The 22,970-nt window shown below is 41.9% G+C and overlaps 1 non-coding gene across 1 annotated transcript; it reads right to left on the bottom strand.

Moving 5' to 3' along the window:
- Positions 1 to 13,773: 13,773 nt before the first annotated feature.
- Positions 13,774 to 13,847, bottom strand: trnat-ugu (transfer RNA threonine (anticodon UGU)). Its single transcript has one exon. It is a non-coding gene; the product is annotated as a tRNA-Thr (tRNA).
- Positions 13,848 to 22,970: the final 9,123 nt, after the last annotated feature.

The raw sequence follows: 22,970 nt of genomic DNA, 5'->3' as shown, positions 1-22,970 counted from the left end.
AGTCATAACAGGTTAAACAACACAATGTAACTCCAAGTCACACTTCTGTGAAATCAAACTGTCCACTTAGGAAGCAACACTGATTGACAATAAATGTCACATGCTGTTGTGCAAATGGAATAGACAACAGGTGGAAATTATAGGCAATTAGCAAGACACCCCCAATAAAGGAGTGGTTCTGCAGGTGGGGACTACAGACCACTTCTCAGTTCCTATGCTTCCTGGCTGATGTTTTGGTCACTTGAATGCTGGCGGTGCTTTCACTCTAGTGGTAGCATGAGACGGAGTCTACAACCCACACAAGTGGCTCAGGTAGTGCAGCTCATCCAGGATGGCACATCAATGCGTGCTGTGGCAAGAAGGTTTGCTGTGTCTGTCAGCGTAGTGTCCAGAGCATGGAGGCGCTACCAGGAGACAGGCCAGTACATCAGGAGACGTGGAGGAGGCCGTAGGAGGGCAACAACCCAGCAGCAGGACCGCTACCTCCGCCTTTGTGCAAGGAGGAGCAGGAGAAGCACTGCCAGAGCCCTGCAAAATGACCTCCAGCAGGCCACAAATGTGTATGTGTCTGCTCAAACGGTCAGAAACAGACTCCATGAGGGTGGTATGAGGGCCCGACGTCCACAGGTGGGGGTTGTGCTTACAGCCCAACACTGTGCAGGACGTTTGGCATTTGCCAGAGAACACCAAGATTGGCAAATTCGCCACTGGCGCCCTGTGCTCTTCACAGATGAAAGCAGGTTCACACTGAGCACGTGACAGTCTGGAGACGCAGTGGAGAACATTCTGCTGCCTGCAACATCCTCCAGCATGACCGGTTTGGCGGTGGGTCAGTCATGGTGTGGGGTGGCATTTCTTTGGGGGCCGCACAGCCCTCCATGTGCTCGCCAGGGGTAGCCTGACTGCCATTAGGTACCGAGATGAGAACCTCAGACCCCTTGTGAGACCATATGCTGGTGCGGTTGGCCCTGGGTTCCTCCTAATGCAAGACAATGCTAGACCTCATGTGGCTGGAGTGTGTCAGCAGTTCCTGCAAGAGGAAGGCATTGATGCTATGGATTGGCCCGCCCGTTCCCCAGACCTGAATCCAATTGAGCACATCTGGGACATCATGTCTCGCTCCATCCACCAACGCCACATTGCACCACAGACTATCCAGGAGTTGGCGGATGCTTTAGTCCAGGTCTGGGAGGAGATCCCTCAGGAGACCATCTGTCACCTCATCAGGAGCATGCCCAGGCGTTGTAGGGAGGTCATACAGGCACGTGAAGGCCACACACACTACTGAGCCTCATTTTGACTTGTTTTAAGGACATTACATCAAAGTTGGATCAGCCTGTAGTGTTGTTTTCCACTTTTAATTTTGAGTGTGACTCCAAATCCAGACCTCCATGGAGTGATAAATTGGATTTCCATTGATTATTTTTGTTTGATTTTTGTTGTCAGGACATTCAACTATGTAAAGAAAAAAGTATTTAATAAGATTATTTCTTTCATTCAGATCTAGGATGTGTTGTTTAGTGTTCCCTTTTATTTTTTTGAGCAGTATATATTTAGTCCTACCTCAGGCCAACAACCTGAAAGGATGGGACACCACCACTTAACACACCCTGTAACTCTTCTGATGTCAAGTCTCACACACCAATACCTCTCTGCAGCTTTCACCACAACCTACATTTTCTGTGATTTACATTCCACCACTGCAGTACAGTTGATGACGGTGCTAAAAATCCATTTTACTGAAACCTATCACTTGTTGGCCTATCTCTCTGTACATGGTTAACCCTATTTTTTTTTCTTAGAAAAAGGTGTAAAATCTTAACAAAATGCATGTCCCTGTCCTCTTTCAAGATGTGGCTGATTTTTAAACAGCCATAAGACATTTTTTAATTAAGAAATAACCTTTTTCTTTAGACGTTGTGTTGTTTCTAAATGGCTGCTGGGTAATTTTATATGCGTCAATCTGTTCGTTCGTTGGCATCGAATTGAGCCAATGCTGCGCAGGTTCACTGAGTTGCAAACCAAATGGACCAATGGTCTAGCTCATTGATTTGTAGAGCTGAAGCAGTTGCTACCTCAGATTATGAGCCTAACTAGTTTTGACTGAGGTATCCATAAAATGAAGGGGGCAGAGAACAAACCCCTCTTCACATTATTTAAGATAATTTCAAAATAATATTTAAATTCTATCAGTAAATGTATAAACAAAAAAGTAATACGCACCATGAAAGTTTGACAAATTGAAAATGTATCTCAATGTGTAATACCCCTGTCTGTTCGGTTTATGGACTCTTGTTTGTATATTTCTGTTTTTGTATTTGTGTTCATAATAATAATGCATTTTTTTTTTATATTTTAAAAGTTTTGAATGAGGTATGTAGTACCCGCAGAAGGCCGGCACAAGCTTTTGGGCAGGGCTTGTTGTGTTGGCTGCTTGTGCCAGAAGGAAGAGTGGCTCGATGCTGGTTGATGAATGTACAAGGAAAATACGTTTCTCGACCATCGGTGACTGAATAAATGTTCAGGATATTTGATAATCGTTATTGAAATAGTAATCAAGCATCATTTAAAAACATGAGCATTTATTGTTAACCCTTATTTTAGCATTATAATAGGTGTTAATAAACATGAATTGTCATTAGTAATTCACAGTAATCTGTTATAATTATGTCTCAGTCCTTCCTCTTGCGTTTGCAGTGTGGGAAGGGACAGACACCAGTGAGTGCAGGAGTTTTTCTGTAAAGGGAAAGGGGGTGGGAGGGCGGAATCCACAGAGAAAACAGATGTTCTGAGATTTCATTTGTGGTCTTATGCTGCCATCTATTGGAATTATTTAGCAATTGCAATACATTTTTTCGAACTCATGTGTTGATCTGACCGTCACCTGGGATGGGGCTGGAGAAATGTAACCACAAATAAAAAATTTTTTTTACAAACATTGGTGTAAAACAAGCTCGTGAGGCATTTATAAGTTATATTACTTTCTGAATCAATGGGTAGATATCATTAATAAGTAAAAAAAAAATGGGTGTGGATGTGGATCCAAAAATGGATGTAACTGTTGATTCACCTTTAACATAAACACAGACACTAGACACACACTGGAAATTAGATTTATATACATCTGGTAGATCTTAAGAGCCTGATTTGCTGAGCAGTTTGTTTTCAGAAGTGTCCTGCCTTCCATTTCGTGCTGTCAGAGAATTATACATGTGAATAATGAAGTGAAGTTACTGCTAGTTCAAACCACATTGTAGCACACAAAAAAGGCTAAAGGTAGCAGATAAATAGTAAGCTGGTTAAATAAGACTGCGCTTTTTAGACATTCCTGTTTCTCCAACACAATGGCAATGTCTGTATTTCGCCAAATAACTCAAAATGTATGTATTTGATGTTTCATTTAGGATAATCTATTCTTTCTAATGATGGTCTAAGACACTGCATCTCAGTGCTTGAGGCGTCACTACAGACCCTGGTTCCAATCCAGGCTGTATCACAACCGGCCGTGATTGGGAGTCCCATAGGGCAGTGCACAATTGGCTCAGCATCCTCCAGGTATGACCGGAGTAGGCTGTCATTGTAAATTAGAATTTGTTCTTAACTGACTTACCTAGTTAAATAAATAAAAAAATATATAATAAATAGCATAGTATGCTGTGATCAATTGCTGGTAGTTACTTCAAAAATACTATTTTTACTGGTGGAAGTCTGAGGTCGGCCCATTTGTTTCATATAGGGGAAATGGGTATGACTGTCTATTCAGCCAAATATCTCAATGTTTGAATGTACATTTTGTTCAATTCGGATACCAGTGATGCACCGATATTACATTTTTGGCCGATAACGATATCCAATATTTTCCTTGCCAAAAAAACGATACCAATAACCGATATTTAAAATTTTAGCTGCCTTTTTTAAGCATTCTAGTACAGTTAAATAGTTAACACACACACACACATGGACACATCGGTCTAAGGCACTGCATCTCAGTGCAAAAGGCGTCACTACAGTCCCTGGTTCGAATCCAGGCTGTATCACATCCGGCTGTGATTGTTAGTCCCTTAGGGCGGCTCACAATTGGCCCAGCATCGTCCGGGGTAGGCCGTTATTGTAAATAAGAATTTGTTCTTAACTGATTTGCCTAGTTAAAAAAAAAACACACACACTGACCAAAAACTTATTTTGGTGGCATTTACGTATGTCCCCATTAACCAGTAAAACATAATCAAACCATATTTCTTTCACTTACCTGCTGTGCTGTTTCGTTGTTCAGTCGATTCATTCTCAACATGTCAAGCAGTGAAGTTTCAGATCTGTCTGTCCGTGGCCTCTCTTCCTCGTGTGCACTGTTTTTTTTTTGTCACCTTTATTTAACCAGGTAGGCTAGTTGAGAACAAGTTCTCATTTACAACTGCGACCTGGCCAAGATAAAGCAAAGCCATTTGGCGATGAAGATGAAGTGAGGGCCCGCCGACGAAAGCATACAGGTCGCAGTGGTGGGTAGTATATGGGGCTTTGGTGACAAAACGGATGGCACTGTGATAGACTGCATCCAATTTGCTGAATAGAGTGTTGGAGGGTATTTTGTAAATGACATAGCCGAAGCCAAGGATCGGTAAGATAGTCAGTTTTAGGGTGTTTGGCAGCGTGAGTGAAGGAGTCTTTGTTGCGTAATAAGCCGATTCTAGATTTAATTTTGGATTGGAGATGTTTAATATGAGTCTGGAAGGACAGTTTACAGTCCAGCTCGGAAACCAGATTGCACAGAGGAGAAGGTACCGTGGGATTCGAAATCGTCAGTGATCTGTTTTGTTAACTTGGCTTTCAAAGACTAGAAAGGCAGGGCAGGATGGATATAGGTCTATAATAGTTTGGGTCTAGAGTGTCACCCCCTTTGAAGAGGGGGATGACCGCGGCAGCTTTCCAATCTTTAGGGATCTCGGACGATACAAAAGAGAGGTTGAAAAGACTGGTAATAGGGGTTGCAACAATTGCGGCAGATCATTTTAGAAAGAGAGGGTCCAGATTGTCTAGCCCAGCTGATTTGTACGGGTCCAGGTTTTGCAGCTCTTTCAGAACATCTGCTATCTGGATTTGGTGGAAGGAGAAGCTGGGTAGGCTTGGGAAAGTAGCTGCGGGGGGTGTGGAGCTGTTTGCCGGGGTTGGGGTAGCCAGGAGGAAAGCATGGCCAGCTGTAGAGAAATGCTTATTGAAATTCTCGATTATCGTGGATTTATCGGTGGTGTCAGTGTTTCCTAGCCTCAGTGCAGTGGGCAGCTGGGAGGAGGTGCTCTTATTCTCCATGGACTTTAGTGTCCCAGAACATTTTGGAGTTAGAGCTACAGGATGCAAATTTCTGTTTTAAAAAGCTAGTCTTTGCTTTCTTAACTCACTGCATGTATTGGTTCCTGACTTCCCTGAAAAGTTGCATATCGCGGGGACTATTCGATGCTAGTGCGGTCCGCCACAGGATGATTGTGTGCTGGTCGAAGGAGGTCAGGTCTGGAGTGAACCAAGGGCTATATCTGTTCTTAGTTCTACATTTTTTGAAAGGGTCATGCTTATTTAAGATGGTGAGGAAATTACTTTTAAAGAACGACCAGGCATTCTCTACTGACAGGATGAAGTCAATATCCTTCCAGGATACCCGGGCCAGGTCGATTAGAAAGGCCTGCTCGCAGAAGTGTTTTAGAGAGCATTTGACAGTGATGAGGGGTGGTCATTTGACCGCTGACCCATAGCGGATGCAGGCGATGAGGCAGTGATCGCTGAGATCCTGATTGAAAACAGCAGAGGTGTATTTGGAGGGCGTTGGTCAGTGTAATATCTATGAGGGTGCCAATGTTTATGGATTTAGGGTTCGAGAACACAAGTTCTTGCATCTTGGCATGCAAGGTAGTGGTCAGTGCATAGGTGTTGTTTTGGTAGTTGAAGGAATTATTGGATTTCCTCACCCAAATATGACCATTTGGACATTTCTTAGGTCATAAAACCGTGTATGAATATGGTTTAGTTTGTTTACCAAAGTAATTGTTTACTTTCTGCAAGTTATTCATGTGTTGTGCATGTACAACAATACTGACAACCTGCGCCCATCCGGTCCCCAGCTCAGGCCGTTACCTTACAACCCCGACACTCCAATCAAGCCTCAGGGAAAAAGATGAGGGCACGAGGATATGTCACTTCTTGAGACGCAAAACAATATTGTGATGCTTTTGACAGCAAAAACAGATGAAAGGGCAAATGGTTTGGAGGACATGGAAGTGAAAACCCTCAAGTGACATGAAGAAAGTGGAAGTTATCTGCCAGGAAAATGAAAAGAAGGTGACTGAACTTGAACAAAAGGTGAATGAGGCAGAGAGAAACCAGTGCAGTCGGAACCTGAGGCTCCACGGAATTCCAGAGCAGGTGGGATTTTGACGTTGTTGACATCTGTGGAGCTGTCATTCCCGAATCAAAAGCCAAACTTCAGGAAAATGTGGACATCGTTCATTTTTTGGGAAGACTCAAGGATCAAGATGAGTCCGAGGACAACCATCATCCAGTTCACCAACAGATCTACACATGATCTTCTCTGGAGGCGAGCAAAGAACTGTGAGTTCCTCATCAAGCAAAAAATGTAAGTTCACCGAGGATCTGACCTCTGTGGACAGCCACATGGGAGAACCTGTGGCCGATTGTGGCTGCAGTTTGTAATGCTGGGAAAACAGCATTCTTTGTCGGTGCAAGATTGATCATCGATGGGAAAGAAATGAGACCAAATCAGAACATTTGAGAGAGATCCAGTCTAACTCAAACAGAACTGGTAGGCCTAAATACTGCCTAATTGCAGGTGAAAAGCAGCCTTTTATTGTAAAGAATTTAGAAAAACACCTTTGAATGAGAAAGGCTGACCTGAACTGGTAAACTAAACACTAACTATGGGTGAATAACTGCTTATTGTAAGGTCTACACAATGTCTCCCCTTATGGGAGTAAGACTACTTGAGTAACTTTATGACCAGTATTTTTTGTTGGAGGGGTTAATAATGGGATGGAAATCCTTTAGAGTTATATGTCCTTTAGGAAAAGCTAATATTACCATAAACAGGTTGTTGGTTGACGTTTGTCTTTGAACAAAGAGTTAACCTTTCTGGCACAGGCGTTCCGCTAACGACCCACCTCGACAACATCCGGTGAAATTGCAGAGCGCCAAATTCAAAATACAGAAATAGTCATAATAAACATTCATAAAAAAATACAAGTGTTATACATCGGCTTAAAGATTAACATCTTGTTAACCTCTTATGGCTAGGGGGCAGTATTTTCACGTCTGGATAAAAAACGTACCCGATTTAATCTGATTATTAGTCCTGCCCAGAAACTAGAATATGCATATAATTATTAGCTTTGGATAGAAAACACTCCAAAGTTTCTAAAACTGTTTGAATGGTGTCTGTGAGTATAACAGAACTCCTATGGCAGGCAAAAACCTGAGAAGGTTCTGTTCAGGAAGTACCCTTGTTGGCAGGCAGGCAAAAACCTGAGAAGGTTCTGTTCAGGAAGTTGCCCTTGTTGATTCTCTCTATCTATTACAAGGGATCTCTGCTGTTACGTGACACTTCCCACGTCTCCAATGGGCTCTCAGAGCCCGGGAAAAACAGGAATGACGTAATTCAAAGCCCTGGCTGAAACACACAAGCGCTTTTGCTGAGTGGTCTATCAGAGGACAAAGGCTTAGGCTCGTGACCTGCCCCGCCCCAGTCTTTCGGTTTTTCCCTCAGTTTACAGACACGCAGATTCCCGGTCGGAATATTATCGCTTTTCTACGAGATAAATTGCATAAAAATTGATTTTAAACAGCGGTTGACATGCTTCGAAGTACGGTAATGGAATATTTAGAATTTTTTTGTCACATTCTGCGCCATGCGCACGACCGTGATTTACCATTCTGATAGTGTCTAGAACGCACGAACAAAACGTAGCTGATAGAACATAACGATGGATTATTTGGGACCAAACCTACATTTGTTATTGAAGTAGAAGTCCTGGGAGTGCATTCTGACAAAGAACAGGAAAGGTAAGACCATTTTTCTTATAGGAAATGTGATTTTGGTGAAGGCTAAACTGGGTGGGTGTCTAAATAGCTAACCCGTGATGGCTGGGCTATGTACTTAGAATATTGCAAAATGTGCTTCATCCAAAAAGCTATTTTAAAATCGGACATATCGAGTGCATATAGGAGTTCTGTATCTATAATTCTTAAAATAATTGTTATGCTTTTTGTGAACGTTTATCGTGAGTAATTTAGTAAATTGTTAGTAAATTCCCCGGAAGTTTTCGTTGGGTATGCTAGTTCTGAACGTCACATGCTAATGTAAAAAGCTGTTTTTTGATATAAATATGAACTTGATTGAACAGACATGCATGTATTGTATAACATAATGTCCTAGGTGTGTCATCTGATGAAGATCATCAAAGGTTAGTGCTGCATTTAGCTGTGGTTTGGGTTTTTGTGACATTATATGCTAGCTTGAAAAATGGGTGTCTGATTATTTCTGGCTGGGTACTCTGCTGACATAATCTAATGTTTTGCTTTCGTTGTAAAGCCTTTTTGAAATCGGACAGTGTGGTTAGATTAACGAGAGTCTTGTCTTTAAATTGCTGTAAAATAGTCATATGTTTGAGAAATTGAAGTAATAGCATTTCAAACGTTTTGAAAATCGCGCAACAGGATTCAACTGGCTGTTACGTAGGTGGGACGATTTGGTGCCACCTAGCCCATAGAGGTTAATCCAGCCTCTTTGTCAGATTTCAAAAAAGCATACCATGTGATTATCTGAGGACAGCGCCCCGCATACAAAAGCATGAAAAACATTTTCCAACCACACAGATGCATCACGAAAGTCAGAAATAGCGATAAAATAAATCTTCATCTTTTTGCAATCCCAAAGGTCTCAGTTACACAATGAATGGTCGTTTAGTTTGATAAAGTCCTTCTTTGTATCCCAAAAATGTCAGTTTATTTGGCGCGTTTGATTCAGAAATACACCGGTTCCAACTCGCCCAACATGCCTACAAAGGATCTAATAAGTTACCTGTAGACTTGGTCCAAACTTGGTCCAAACATTTCAAACAACGTTTCTAATCCAACCTCAGGCACCCTAAAATGTAAATAATCGATCAAATTTAAGACGGAATAAACTGTTGCTAATACCAGAGAAAAACAACCTGGAGCGCGCTCTCATACAAGCGCACCAAAAGTCTAGAGTCCACCTGAGTGACACTTAGAAAGAATACGACTAATTCTTCATTTTTCAAAAAAAAACATAGAACAATTTCTAAAGACTGTTGACATCTAGTGGAAGCCATAACAAATTCAATCTGGGTCGTAATAATTTGGCTTCCCCATAGAAAAGCATTGGAGAAATCCAATGACCGCAAAATATTTTTTTCCTGGATGGATTGTCCTCGGGGTTTCGCCTGCCTAATCAGTTCTGTTATACTCACAGACATTATTTTAACATTTTACATTTACATTTTAGTCATTTAGCAGACGCTCTTATCCAGAGCGACTTACAGTAGTGAATGCATACATTTCTTTTTTTTTTTCGTACTTTTAACAATTTTAGAAACTGTAGAGTGTTTTCTATCCACTACTACCATGCATATGCATATCCTAGCTTCTGGGCCTGAGTAACAGGCAGTTTACTTTGGGCACCTCAGTCATCCAAACTTCCGAATACTGCCCCCCTATCCCTATAATGTCACTGGTATTGGGGATTTAGTCAAACGTAAGGCTATTTTCCTGAACTGTAAATGGTTAAATGCAGACTTTTTACTTTCTACAAGAGACTCATGCTTGTTCTTCTGATCTAGCGTTTTGGAAAAATCTATGGGGTAACAATATTTGGTTATCATATGGCAACAACCCTTCTGCAGGGTTAGCTGTTTTAAGAGGTGCATTTAAAGGGAAGGTCATCAGTAGTAAGACTCACCACTCTGGACGTTGGGTAATTTGAAATGTTTTTAATATTATTCTATAACGCAAGGACTCATTTCTGTAATCCCCAAACCAAACAAAGATCCTATAATGATAGAAAATTGGAGACCAATCACATTAACGAACAATGATGGAAAGCTACTTGCATCTGTCTTTGCAAAAAGACTTAGAAAAGGTCTTGACCAAATCATTGATACCAAGTCTGGTTTTATGAAGGGCACACATAAACTCAGAAAAAAAGAAACTGTTTTATTTTCAGCATGTGTAAATATTTGTATGAACATAACAAGATTCAACAACTGAGACATAAACTGAACAATTTCACAGACATGTGACTAACAGGAATGGAATAATGTGTCCCTGGCCGTGAAAATACTGCCCCCTATCCACAACAGGTTAACAAAAATACGTTTATGTTTCATGTCTCACGCACAACATATAAGGTGAAAACCTGACATAAACAGTGTGTATACTTTTCAAGTTACAGTATTTTCGTTGTACCATTTTTAATGACATCACAAAATAGACATTAGTTTTCCATAGACCATCTCTCATCATTCCCCATGTTCTGATGGAATATTGTTCCAGTGTTCACCTTTTGGACGTTAGAGTTTTATGCGGGCAAAAGGGTCTGTGAACAAAGTCATTCCTTTGGTTGATACTAAAGAGCAAGAGTCTCTGCTGCATAAAATTTACAACTGGATGTGAGGTGTCAAAAGTCGGCCCATCCCCCCCTTCTGTGGGTGAGACAGGGCTATTTATTTGGTTACTTGTCAAAGTCGCCCCCCCCCCTCCTCCTCTGTGGGTGAAACAGGGCTATTTATTTGGTTACTTGTCAACCACATGACCACCAGGTGTCATCATATCCGCACAGATCACAGTGATTTCAACAGTACTTGATAGAGTCCACTAGCTTGCTGTACTGGTGTGAAATGTCACTATTGCATAGGATTTGTATATGAACATATCTGGGACATTTTGGAGAACACTTATGGATTGTTAGACACATACATACACACATACATACATACATACATCTATGGATTTTCTCTGTAAACTGATTTGCATTTCTGGGGTGAGGTGGGGCTAACTAAATGAGAAAGGGAAATCCAGCATACTTTGTGATATCAAATTCCTTCTTACACTTTAAGACAGGGGATGCAACAAAGCTCACATGAAACAATGATCTGAAATATGTATGCCCCCACCTGCTGACTATGAAAAAGAAAGATGATTATAAATACCCCAAAGTACATTAAATGGGCTTTTGTCATTCACACAGCTGTAATGAAAAATCATTTGATCTAAATCCGGGTATATGAGGACATCTAGTGGTCACCAGGTGTTTCATCCTCAGTCACTACTGATCATAAATGTGTATTCCCCCTTCACAGCTTGGCTCAGAACAGGGCAGCACGGCTGGCCCTTAAATGTCCTCGGAGAGCTAACATTAATAATATGCATGCACATCTCTCATGGCTCAAAGTGGAGGAGAGATTGACTTCATAAATATACATTTTTATAAGAGATGTTGGACAAGCTGAATGCACCAAGCTGTCTGTTTAAACTACTAGCACACAGCTCAGACACCCATGCATACCCCACAAGACATGTCACCAGAGGTCTCTTCACAATCCCCAAGTCCAGAACAGACTATGGGAGGCGCACAGTACTACGTAGAGCCACGACTACATGGAACTCTATTCCACATCAGGTAACTGATGCAAGAGATAGAATCAGATTTAAAGAATAGATAAAAATACACCTTATGGATCAGCGGGGACTGTGAAAAGACTCATACACATGATAAGACAAGCACTCTACACACGTACACATGGATGTTGTATTGTAGATATGTGATAGTGGAGTAGTGGTCTGAGGGAACACACTAAATGTATTGGGTAAAAAATGTAACATTACATTTCATAACTGCCTTGGTGTTGCTGGACCCCAGGAAGAGTAGCTGCTGCCTTGGCAGGAACTAATGGGGGATCCATAATAAACCCCAGGAAGAGTAGCTTCTGCCTTGGCAGGAGCTAATGGGGATCCATAATAAACCCCAGGAAGAGTAGCTGCTGCCTTGACAGGAACTAATGGGGATCCATAATAAACCCCAGGAAGATTAGCTGCTGCCTTGGCAGGAACTAATGGGGATCCTTAATAAATACATAAATAAATGTTAAGGAGTCCACTTCCCTATACACAACAACACAACTAGAGATTTCATGCAGGTATTTTCTTTGAAACGTATTGTCATTGACTAGAAGAACATATGACCTATGTGTCTGTACCTGCATTTTTTTACCCCTCTACTACTAGATAGCTAGATGGGGCAGTCCGGTCCCAGAGGCAGTCCATTCTGCCTTCTTGACTTTGATACAATGTGTCGTCAATGACTCGTTATGCATTTGTGCACGCACAATGGTAGCTAACTTAGCTAGCTCATCAACCAGTATTTTCTTTGCTATTTCTCCACGATGGCACTTAAAGCCTTGACTCTCATAGGGACCTCACTGTCACCACTGGTCATTTAGAAAGCTGTTAGCCAGCAGGGTTGCATCGGTTTCCGTTGGACTGGCGCTTGCTACTCTAGCCAGCCAGGTAGCTAGCTAATACGAGCTGATTATTATGTAGCAGCATATTCTGACGAGTCGCTAGCATGTTAACATAAGCTAGCTAGCTAATGTCGATACACCTTTGTCATTGGTGCGCAACATCAAGCAAATTGTACAGAACTAAATCATGTTTTGACTTTTTAGTGGCGCTTGATTTTTTTGGGTTGTGTACGTTTTCCCTAGTGACCTTGAGAATGTCATCTTTTTGGCATTTAATCCGGTTTTGGCATGAGAAAAATTACTGAAATAAATTTCCACAGTCATGTATTCAGAGCCTCAGAAATAAAAGATCAGGTCACGGATTAGGAGCCTCTACCTTATACTGTAATGACCCATATGTATATCGCTTCTTTCCTTGTTCTTTTCTCTTTGTCTTTGTCGAACCATGGCAATTCCAAGCGAAGAATCTCAGCTTCCCCAGCTCACCAAACACAATTGCCAGTGTACCGAAGCAGGATAAAGGATAGTGTGGCTCCGCATGAGACCATGTAGAACTACCATGAAATAAATATGGATCTTTTCTATCAATATTCAAAATGTAATAATAATAATAATTTATTGGAATTATATAGCACTTTTCCACCAATTGAGGTATTCAAAGGGCTTTACTTAGTAAGGGGGAAAGTCACCGCTTCCACCACCCAGAACACTCACCAGCTATCAGGTGGAGACATGAGGAGTGATATATGCCAATTAGGAGTTATGGGGATGATTAGGTGGCCATGCTGGTATGAGGGCCAGGTTGGGAATTTAGCCATCACACCAGGGTTAACACCCCTACCCTTAGGATAAGTACCTCCGGATTTTTTTGCACCCCACTGCAGAGTGGTATACAGAGAGGTATACCGCTGGCTAAAATGTGTCTGCCTTTATGGATTTATAGAATATATTTATATAAGTGTTCCAACAATGTGTTCGCCTCCGTCTTGTCTATTTGGAGTCGAGATATGTGGGTGTCCACCCCGAAGTGCCTCATTTCATGATGACAGTCCCCTGTCTCGATCAATGAGAGAAGACTTGAAAACATTGTACACATTGTTGGATTACTTCATGGAGCAAGAAAATCATTTATTTTATTAAATGGAGCATTTTACATTTAAGTCATTTAGCAGACGCTCTTATCCAGAGCGACTTACAGTAGTGAATGCATACATTTCATTAAAAAAAATTCCGTACTGGTCCCCCGTGGGAATCGAACCCACAACCCTGGCGTTACAAACACCATGCTCTACCAACTGAGCCACACGGGACATTCAAACTGACCCCTGCAACTGGGACTCCTGTTTCCCATGAATCGAGGACAAAGATGGCATCGCCAAGCTAAGGTTGGTCTACAATTCTCTGCACTACATCAACAGTACCTATCCTGTAACTCCCAGTAATGGATACCAAAAATCTTTAGTTAAATCATATTATCTAGTGTAACAAACTCTAGCTTAGAGAACTGGTGATAGACAGGATGATGAGAGAGGTGGAGCTTAGAGAACTGGTGATAGACATGATGATGAGAGAGGTGGAGCTTAGAGAACTGGTGATAGACATGATGATGAGAGAGGTGGAGCTTAGAGAACTGGTGATAGACATGATGATGAGAGAGGTGGAGCTTAGAGAACTGGTGATAGACATGATGATGAGAGAGGTGGAGCTTAGAGAACTGGTGATAGACATGATGATGAGAGAGGTGGAGCTTAGAGAACTGGTGATAGACATGATGATGGGAGAGGTGGAGCTTAGAGAACTGGTGATAGACATGATGATGAGAGAGGTGGAGCTTAGAGAACTGGTGATAGACATGATGATGAGAGAGGTGGAGCTTAGAGAACTGGTGATAGACATGATGATGAGAGAGGTGGAGCTAAGAGAACTGGTGATAGACATAATGAGAGGTGGAGCTTAGAGAACTGGTGATAGACAGGATGTTGAGAGGTGGTCATGATGAAACATACAGTAAGAATGTATTTCAACTAAGTGTGCCTTGTTAAAAGTTAATTTGTGGAATTTCTTTCTTAATGCCTTTGAGCCAATCAATTGTGTTGTGACAAGGTGGGGTGGTATACAGAAGATCGCCCTATTTGTTAACCTCTCTAGGGTAGAGGGCAGTATTTGCACGGCCGGATAAAAAACATACCCGATTTAATCTGGTTATTACTACTGCCCAGAAACTAGAATATGCATATAATTATTGGCTTTGGATAGACAACACCCTAAAGTTTCTAAAACTGTTTGAATGGCGTCTGTGAGTATAACAGAACTCATATGGCAGGCAAAAACCTGAGAAGATTCCTTACAGGAAGTGCCCTCTCTGACCATTTCTTGGGCTTCTACACTCTCTTTATTGAAAACTGAGGATCTCTGCTGTAACGTGACACTTCCTACGGCTCCCATAGGCTCTCAGAAGGCGGCAAAACGCTGAATGATGCCTTTGGAGCCCCTGGCTGAAAAACAGTAGCGGATTTGGATAGTGGTCGATCAGAGAACAATGAGACTGGGGCGCGTGCACGAGGCGACACCATGTTTTTATTTTTTCGTCTTTGAACGAAAACAGGGTTTCCCGGTCGGAATATTATCGCTTTTTTACGAGAAAAATCGCATAAAAATTGATTTTAAACAGCGGTTGACATGCTTCGAAGTACGGTAATGGAATATTTAGAATTTTTTTGTCACAAAACGCGTCGGGCGCGTCACCCTTCGGATAGTGTCTTGAACGCACGAACAAAACAGAGGATATTTGAACATAACTATGGATTATTTTGAACCAAACCAACATTTGTTATTGAAGTAGAAGTCCTGGGAGTGCATTCTGACGAAGAACAGCAAAGGTAATCAAATTTTTCTAATAGTAAATCGGAGTTTGGTAAGGGCCAAACTTGGTGGGTGTCAAATTAGCTAGCCCGTGATGGCTGGGCTATCTACTCAGAATATTGCAAAATGTGCTTTTGCCGAAAAGCTATTTTAAAATCGGACATAGCGATTGCATAAAGAAGTTCTGTATCTATAATTCTTAAAATAATTGTTATGTTTTTTGTGAACGTTTATCGTAAGTAATTTAGTAAATTCACCGGAAGTTTGCGGTGGGTATGCTAGTTTTGAACGACACATGCTAATGTAAAAAGCTGTTTTTTGATATAAATATGAACTTGATTGAACAAAACATGCATGTATTGTATAACACAATGTCCTAGGAGTGTCATCTGATGAAGATCATCAAAGGTTAGTGCTGCATTTAGCTGTGTTTTGGGTTTATGTGACATTATATGCTAGCTTGAAAAATGGGTGTCTGATTATTTCTGGCTGGGTACTCTGCTGACATAATCTAATGTTTTGCTTTCGTTGTAAAGCCTTTTTGAAATCGGACAGTGTGGTTAGATTAACGAGAGTCTTGTCTTTAAAATGGTGTAAAATAGTAATATGTTTGAGAAATTGAAGTAATAGCATTTCTAAGGTATTTGAATAACGCGCCACGGGATTCCACTGGCTGTTGAGTAGGTGGGACGATTTCGTCCCACATACCCTAGAGAGGTTAAAAGACCAAGTCCATATAATGGCAAGAACAGCTCAAATAAGCAAAGTGAAATGACATCATTATGTTAAGATGTGAAGGTCAGTCAACACGGAACAATTCAAGAACTTTGAATGTTTCTTCAAGTGCAGTCGCAAAAACCATCAAACGCTGTGATGAAACTGGCTCACATGAGGAATGCCACAGGAAAGAAAGACCCAGAATTACCTCTACTGCAGAGGATCAGTTCATCAGAGTTACCAGCCTCAGAAATTGCAGCCCAAATAAATGCTTCACAGAGTTCAAGTAACAGACAAATCATAACATCAACTGTTCAGAGGAGACTGCGTGAATCAGGCCTTCGTGGTCAAATTGCTGTAAAGAAACCACTACTAAAGGACACCAATAAGAAGAGACTTGCTTGGGCCAAGAAACACGAACAATGGACATTAGACCTGTGGAAATCTGTCCTTTGGTCTGATGTGTCCAAATTTGAGATTTTTGGTTCCAATTGCTGTGTCTTTGTGGGACTCAGAGTAGGTGAAATGATGATCTCTGCATGTGTGGTTCCCACCGTGAAGCATGGAGGAGGAGGTGTGATGGTGTGGGGGTGCTTTGCTGGTGACACTCAGTGATTTATTTAGAATTCAAGGCACACTTAACCAGCATGGCTACCACAGCATTCTGCAGCGATACGCCATCCCATCTGGTTTGGGCTTAGTGGGACTATCATTTGTTTTTCAACAAGACAATGACTCAAACAGACCTCCAGGCTGTGTAAGGGCTATTTGACAAAGAAGGAGAGTGATGGAGTGCTGCATCAGATGACCTGGCCTCCACAATCACCCGACCTCAACCCAATTTAGATGGTTCGGGATGAGTTGGACCGCAGAGTGAAGGAAAAGCAGCCAACAAGTGCTCAGCATATGTGGGAACTCGTTCAAGACTGTTGGAAAAGTATTCCAGGTGAAGCTGGTTGAGAGAGAATGCAGAGAGTGTGCAAAACTGTCATCAAGGCAACGGGTGGCTATAAAATATATTTAGAATTGTTTAACACTTTTTTGGTTACTACATGATTCCATATGTGGTATTTCATAGTTTTGATGTCTTCAGTATTATTCTACAATGTAGAAAATAGTAAAAATATAGAAAAACCCTTGAATAAGTAGGTGTGTCTAAACTTTTGACTGGTACTGTTCATACATACATGTGCACAGACACAGAAATTACATTCTCAACAATATCAAGCCTAATAGAAGAAATATGGTTTACCGTACAAATGTACCCAGGTAGATAGGCAGACAGTTAAACAAATAAAGGAGAGCCGCACGCTCTAGGAGCTCAGATGCAAAAACTTTTTTTAGGCAGGCAGACAGTATCTAGCTACAGCCATGTAGGTCGGCGGACAGTATCTAGCTACAGCCATGTAGGTAGGCAGACAGTATCTAGCTACAGCCAGGTCGATCAGGCAGACAGTATCTAGCTACAGCCATGTAGGCAGGCAGACAGTATCTAGCTACAGCCATGTAGGTAGGCAGACAGCATCTAGCTACAGCCATGTAGGTAGGCAGACAGTATCTAGCTACAGCCATGTAGGTAGGCAGACAGTATCTAGCTACAGCCATGTAGGTAGGCAGACAGTATCTAGCTACAGCCATGTAGGTAGGCAGACAGTATCTAGCTACAGCCATGTAGGTAGGCGGACAGTATCTAGTTACAGCCATGTAGGCAGGCGGACAGTATCTAGCTACAGCCAGGTCGACCAGGCGCACAGTATCTAGCTACAGCCATGTAGGCAGGCGCACAGTATCTAGCTACAGCCATGTAGGTAGGCAGACAGTATCTAGCTACAGCCAGGTCGATTAGGCAGACAGTATCTAGCTACAGCCATGTAGGTAGGCAGACAGTATCTAGCTACAGCCATGTAGGCAGGCGGACAGTATCTAGCTACAGCCATGTAGGTAGGCGGACAGTATCTAGCTACAGCCATGTAGGTAGGCAGACAGTATCTAGCTACAGCCATGTAGGTAGGCGGACAGTATCTAGCTACAGCCATGTAGGTAGGCAGACAGTATCTAGCTACAGCCATGTAGGTGGGCAGACAGTTTCTAGCTACAGCCATGTAGGCAGGCGGACAGTATCTAGCTACAGCCATGTCGATCAGGCAGACAGTATCTAGCTACAGCCATGTAGGTAGGCAGACAGTATCTAGCTACAGCCATGTAGGCAGGCGGACAGTTTCTAGCTACAGCCATGTAGGTAGGCAGACAGTATCTAGCTACAGCCAGGTTGATCAGGCAGACAGTATCTAGCTACAGCCATGTAGGCAGGCGGACAGTATCTAGCTACAGCCATGTAGGCAGGCGGACAGTATCTAGCTACAGCCATGTAGGTAGGCAGACAGTATCTAGCTACAGCCATGTAGGTAGGCGGACAGTATCTAGCTACAGCCAAGTTGATCAGGCAGACAGTATCTAGCTACAGCCATGTAGGTAGGCAGACAGTATCTAGCTACAGCCAGGTTGATCAGGCATGTTTCGGCAAATATATTGTAATAAAACCAGGTTATCAGTTTGAGATTTAGAACACTAAATAGTTTGTGGTGAACCGTGGGGTGTTAGGTTGAGCGTGCAGAGACAGAGACAGGGAGGTTTTAGTCCAAAAACACAACTTTACTACATCTATAGGATAGACTGGAGTGCTTATGGGTGTTGCTATATTTATATATATTGTGGTAAACGGTGGGGTGCTGGGTTGAGCGTGCAGAGATTCACACAGAGACAGGGAGGCTTTAGTCCGCAAAAAACACCTCTCCTATGACAGAAAACAAAGAAAATCACTGAGGTTTGGCTCAGTCCTTCTCTCCTTTCGCTTGGTGTCGGTCTCTCTCCCCATTTCTTCCCGCGGTGTGCCACCGTGCTCCTTTTATTTGGCCTCCACGGCTGGTTGGCACTTTCCTCTAATTACCTCCACTTAGAGCTGTATGTCGGGGCGCCCAGCTCCCATATTCCCAGCAGAGGGAGCCAACGTCGCCTCACGTACCTCCCCTCTATTACCATCCCCCGGGGTAGACCTCCTGGGATACCACAAGTTGTACTATAGTTTCTCCTCACTGTTTGCTAGTAAACTTAGCTAGCTGCATATGAAATACTTGTTTACATCTGTTTGGAATCCTATCTTGGTCATACCTATAGCTTTATGAGACTTCAATGCATCCAAGGTCATAATCATAACCTATGTCAACTATATTTTCAGAGTTGCTTCTGATCACCAACAGGAAAAGTAAACTTCCAGAGACAGTGTTAGCTAGTGGTCCTGAGCTTCCCAGACAGAGTGGATGAGATAACAGGAGGTTCAGCTACAGTATAATGACAATTACAACACCATCTGATGAGCATCTTAAAGGCTGACTGCCAAATGGCTCCCTATTCCTTAGGTAGTGCAATACTTTTGACCAGTGCCCATAGGGAGCCTAAACCTCAGTCCACTTAACCTCATTTACAGTTTTTTTCTCAAATGCTTACACACAATTCCCAAAACTGCACATACACAAAATGCAACACTGCATTCAAAATGCCATAAACACATGTCAGAACGAAGCATTTGCATCAAATGGCAAACACTGCTTTCATAATAGTACATTTTTGGATATACCATGTAAACACTGTTGGTCTAAATCTAAAGCTCTTTGGTCTTTCATAGGCTTATATCTACATTTCAATACAATGTTCTACAGTGAAAGTCATCTGCTGAGAGGGGTAACAAGTACACTAAACACCAACGCAATGTAGAAACAGAAAATATTTATTAGCCCAAACATTACTGTTCTATAAGTAGCATACAACAAAACCATAAACATATGCAAACCAAAAGTAGATTCTTTAGAATACAGTAAAGAACACAATTGTGTGTGTGGGGTCCCGGGGGGGGCAGTCCAGGAATTGGTAGGGGGGGGGCAGTCACCAGTGCTAAGCTACGCTTCATCTCTTCTCAGGGCTGGGTCTGGCCACAATACTTTGTCCACATCACAAGATACGTTTTCTCTTGCCAAACATCGAGGGAAGTATCTCCTAGCATGGCGTATCCAACATTGGACAGAGGCAACCTCTATGTCCCCACATGCGTCCTTCATTGCCTGGAGAAGCGGCATGCGGGCATAGGGTTGGCGATCATACACTTTCCAGCGCCAGGCTGAGAAGAATTCCTCTATGGGATTTAGAAAAGGTGAATATGGGGGTAGGTACAAAACTACAAATTGTGGATGGGTGGCAAACCAGTTTTGGACCAGAACAGCCCGATGAAAACTAACATTGTCCCATAAAACCATAAATCTAGCAGGCTCCTGATCTGGATCAGGGACAAGCATTGTGTAAATTGCATCCAGAAAAGTGAGCATATGGCCGGTGTTGTACGGGCCCAGTGTGGCATTGTGATGGAGGACCCCGTTTTGAGTGATGGCAGCACACCTAGTTATATTACCCCCACACTGTCCAGGGACATTGGTAATTGCCCTCTGTCCTATTACATTTCTTCCACGCCTGGTTTTGGTGAGGTTGAAGCCACCCTCATCCACAAATAAATTCATGGCGAATTACATGGGCATCCAGCTCCAATACTCTCTGTAACAGACAAAAGGATATACAGATGAGTAAATATGGTATGTCTGAAGTACTGGAAGTAGTGTTGCATACATACCTCTACAAAGTCATGTCGCATATTCTTGACTGTCAGAGTTTCTCTCAAATGGCACCTTGCAAAGTTGTTTCATCGTCACTCGGTGCCGTTGGAGGATGCGTTGTATGGTCGACAGGCTTACAGCATTGATGTTGTTAAATATGGTGTCATTATTCAAGATACGCTCTTTTATCTCTCGAATCCTAATTGCATTGTCCAAAACCATATTTATAAATCCAGTCTCTTGTACATCTGTAAACCAGCGTCCTCGTCCTCCATGTCTTTCCACTCTGTACAGAATTCAGACACAGTATGTGTTCAGCATAGGAACTGTAAACAATGTACAAAAAAAAGGTAGTACAGCATGATAACCAACCTCATTCATTCAATGCAGTGCAGTAAATGGATGGCTTAGAGTTACAAATGTTTATACTATGCAGTCATACGTATTTGACAGTACATTACTGTAATGCTAAAATAGTCATTAGATAGTTGCATACCTGTTCTCATTTCTGAAGGTTCGAATTATGGACGCCACTGTAAATCGACTCAAGTTGGGCTGGACTCTCTCAGTCCAGCCTCTCTCATGGTCAAACCGTGGTTGAGCACATGATCAACAAGTGTTGCCCTAATCTCATCAGAGATGGCTCTCCTTCCTTCTCTTCTTTGCCCTCTGCCTCTTAGTCTTTGTCCTTATTGTTGTCCCTTGCCTCTCCCTCCTACTCCTCTTGCTCTCTGTCTATTGTTGGCATCCATTGTTCAAAACAGGTAATCTGACCTTTGACCTATTTATAGGCCTATACTACAGTAAAGCAGTGATTGGTTAGTGATCAGTTAAGCAATTAGTGTTTGCACATGTGAGGAGTGTGTGTGTGAGCTGGTGAATAAGTGTAGCATTTTGATTGGTTGTGTTTGGAAAAGGAAAGCAAGTCACTTCCTGTTAGATTTTTGTGTTTTAGGTAGAGAATTGTGTGTAGTGTTTTGAAAAAAGTGTTTTATGCAATTGACAACTGAGTCAAAGGCTGAGAAATAGCTTATGGTTTTGGATATTTGGTGTGTAGTTTTGCACTTTGAGTGAGAGGTTTCAAAAATCGTGTGACATGAAAAGATTTTGTGTGTAAGCAGTTGGAAAAAACTATCATATCTTTCCTTTTACCACCATACAGACATACAGACAGGTCATATTATGTATTTTCCATATCAAGTAATCTCTGCTTTAAGCTGATTGGAGAATCATTTTTTTTGTTAGATATAAGAATTAACATTTTTGTTGCACCATATCCCTGGATCTCATTGAATGTTTTGGGCGTTTGGAAACCTTGAGTGTGGACTGTATGCGTACAAAAAAACCCTGCTGTCATAGGAAGAAGAGGACCAAAGTGCAGCGTGTGTCGTTCCACATTTTATTTATACTGTGGAAACTATGCAATACATAAATACACTGAATGGAGAGAGAAGAGAGAGAAAAAAAAATAAAAAAGTGACGCAGAGATGAACACATACATAACTCAAAATGAATCACCCACAAAACCCAGGTAGAAAAACCCCTACTTAAGTGTGATCTCCAATTAGAGACAACGAGGACCAGCTGCCTCTAATTGGAGATCATCCCAAACAAACCAACATAGAAATACAAAAACTACAACCTAACAACATAGAAGTAGAACACATAGAATAAACCCCCCTGTCATGCCCTGACCTACTCTACCATAGAAAATAACAGCTTACCATGGTCAGGACGTGACACCCGCTTCAGGCTAGGGCAGTGGCTATGATCAAGAGGAAAGGAAGCCACTACAAACACCATTGTAAATACAACCTATATTTATGTTTATTTATTTTCCCTTTTGTACTTTACCTATTTGCACATTGTTACAACACTGTATATAGACATAATATGACATTTGAAATGTCTTTACTTTTTTGGAACTTTTGTATTGTAATGTTTACTGTTAATTTTGTAGTGTTTATTTAATCTATTTCACTTGCTTTGGTAATGTAAACATGTTTCCCATGCCAATAAAGCCCTTTGAATTGAATTGAAAGAGAGAGAGAATGGATATTTGAATGTTACAGTTTTTCTCAATTGTTTACACACAAATACTGGTACTTGAAGCACACAATGACCGCAAGATATAACTCATGCACCAACCCCCTGAACCAATTCTGCTAAACTACAAGCACAATTCCTGCTTTACACT

This window comes from Salmo trutta, chromosome 26 (assembly GCF_901001165.1).
Source record: "Salmo trutta chromosome 26, fSalTru1.1, whole genome shotgun sequence".
In the NCBI taxonomy this organism is placed as follows: domain Eukaryota; kingdom Metazoa; phylum Chordata; class Actinopteri; order Salmoniformes; family Salmonidae; genus Salmo; species Salmo trutta.
Note: the sequence above shows the minus strand (reverse complement) of the source record. Positions and strands in the feature narration are given on the sequence as shown.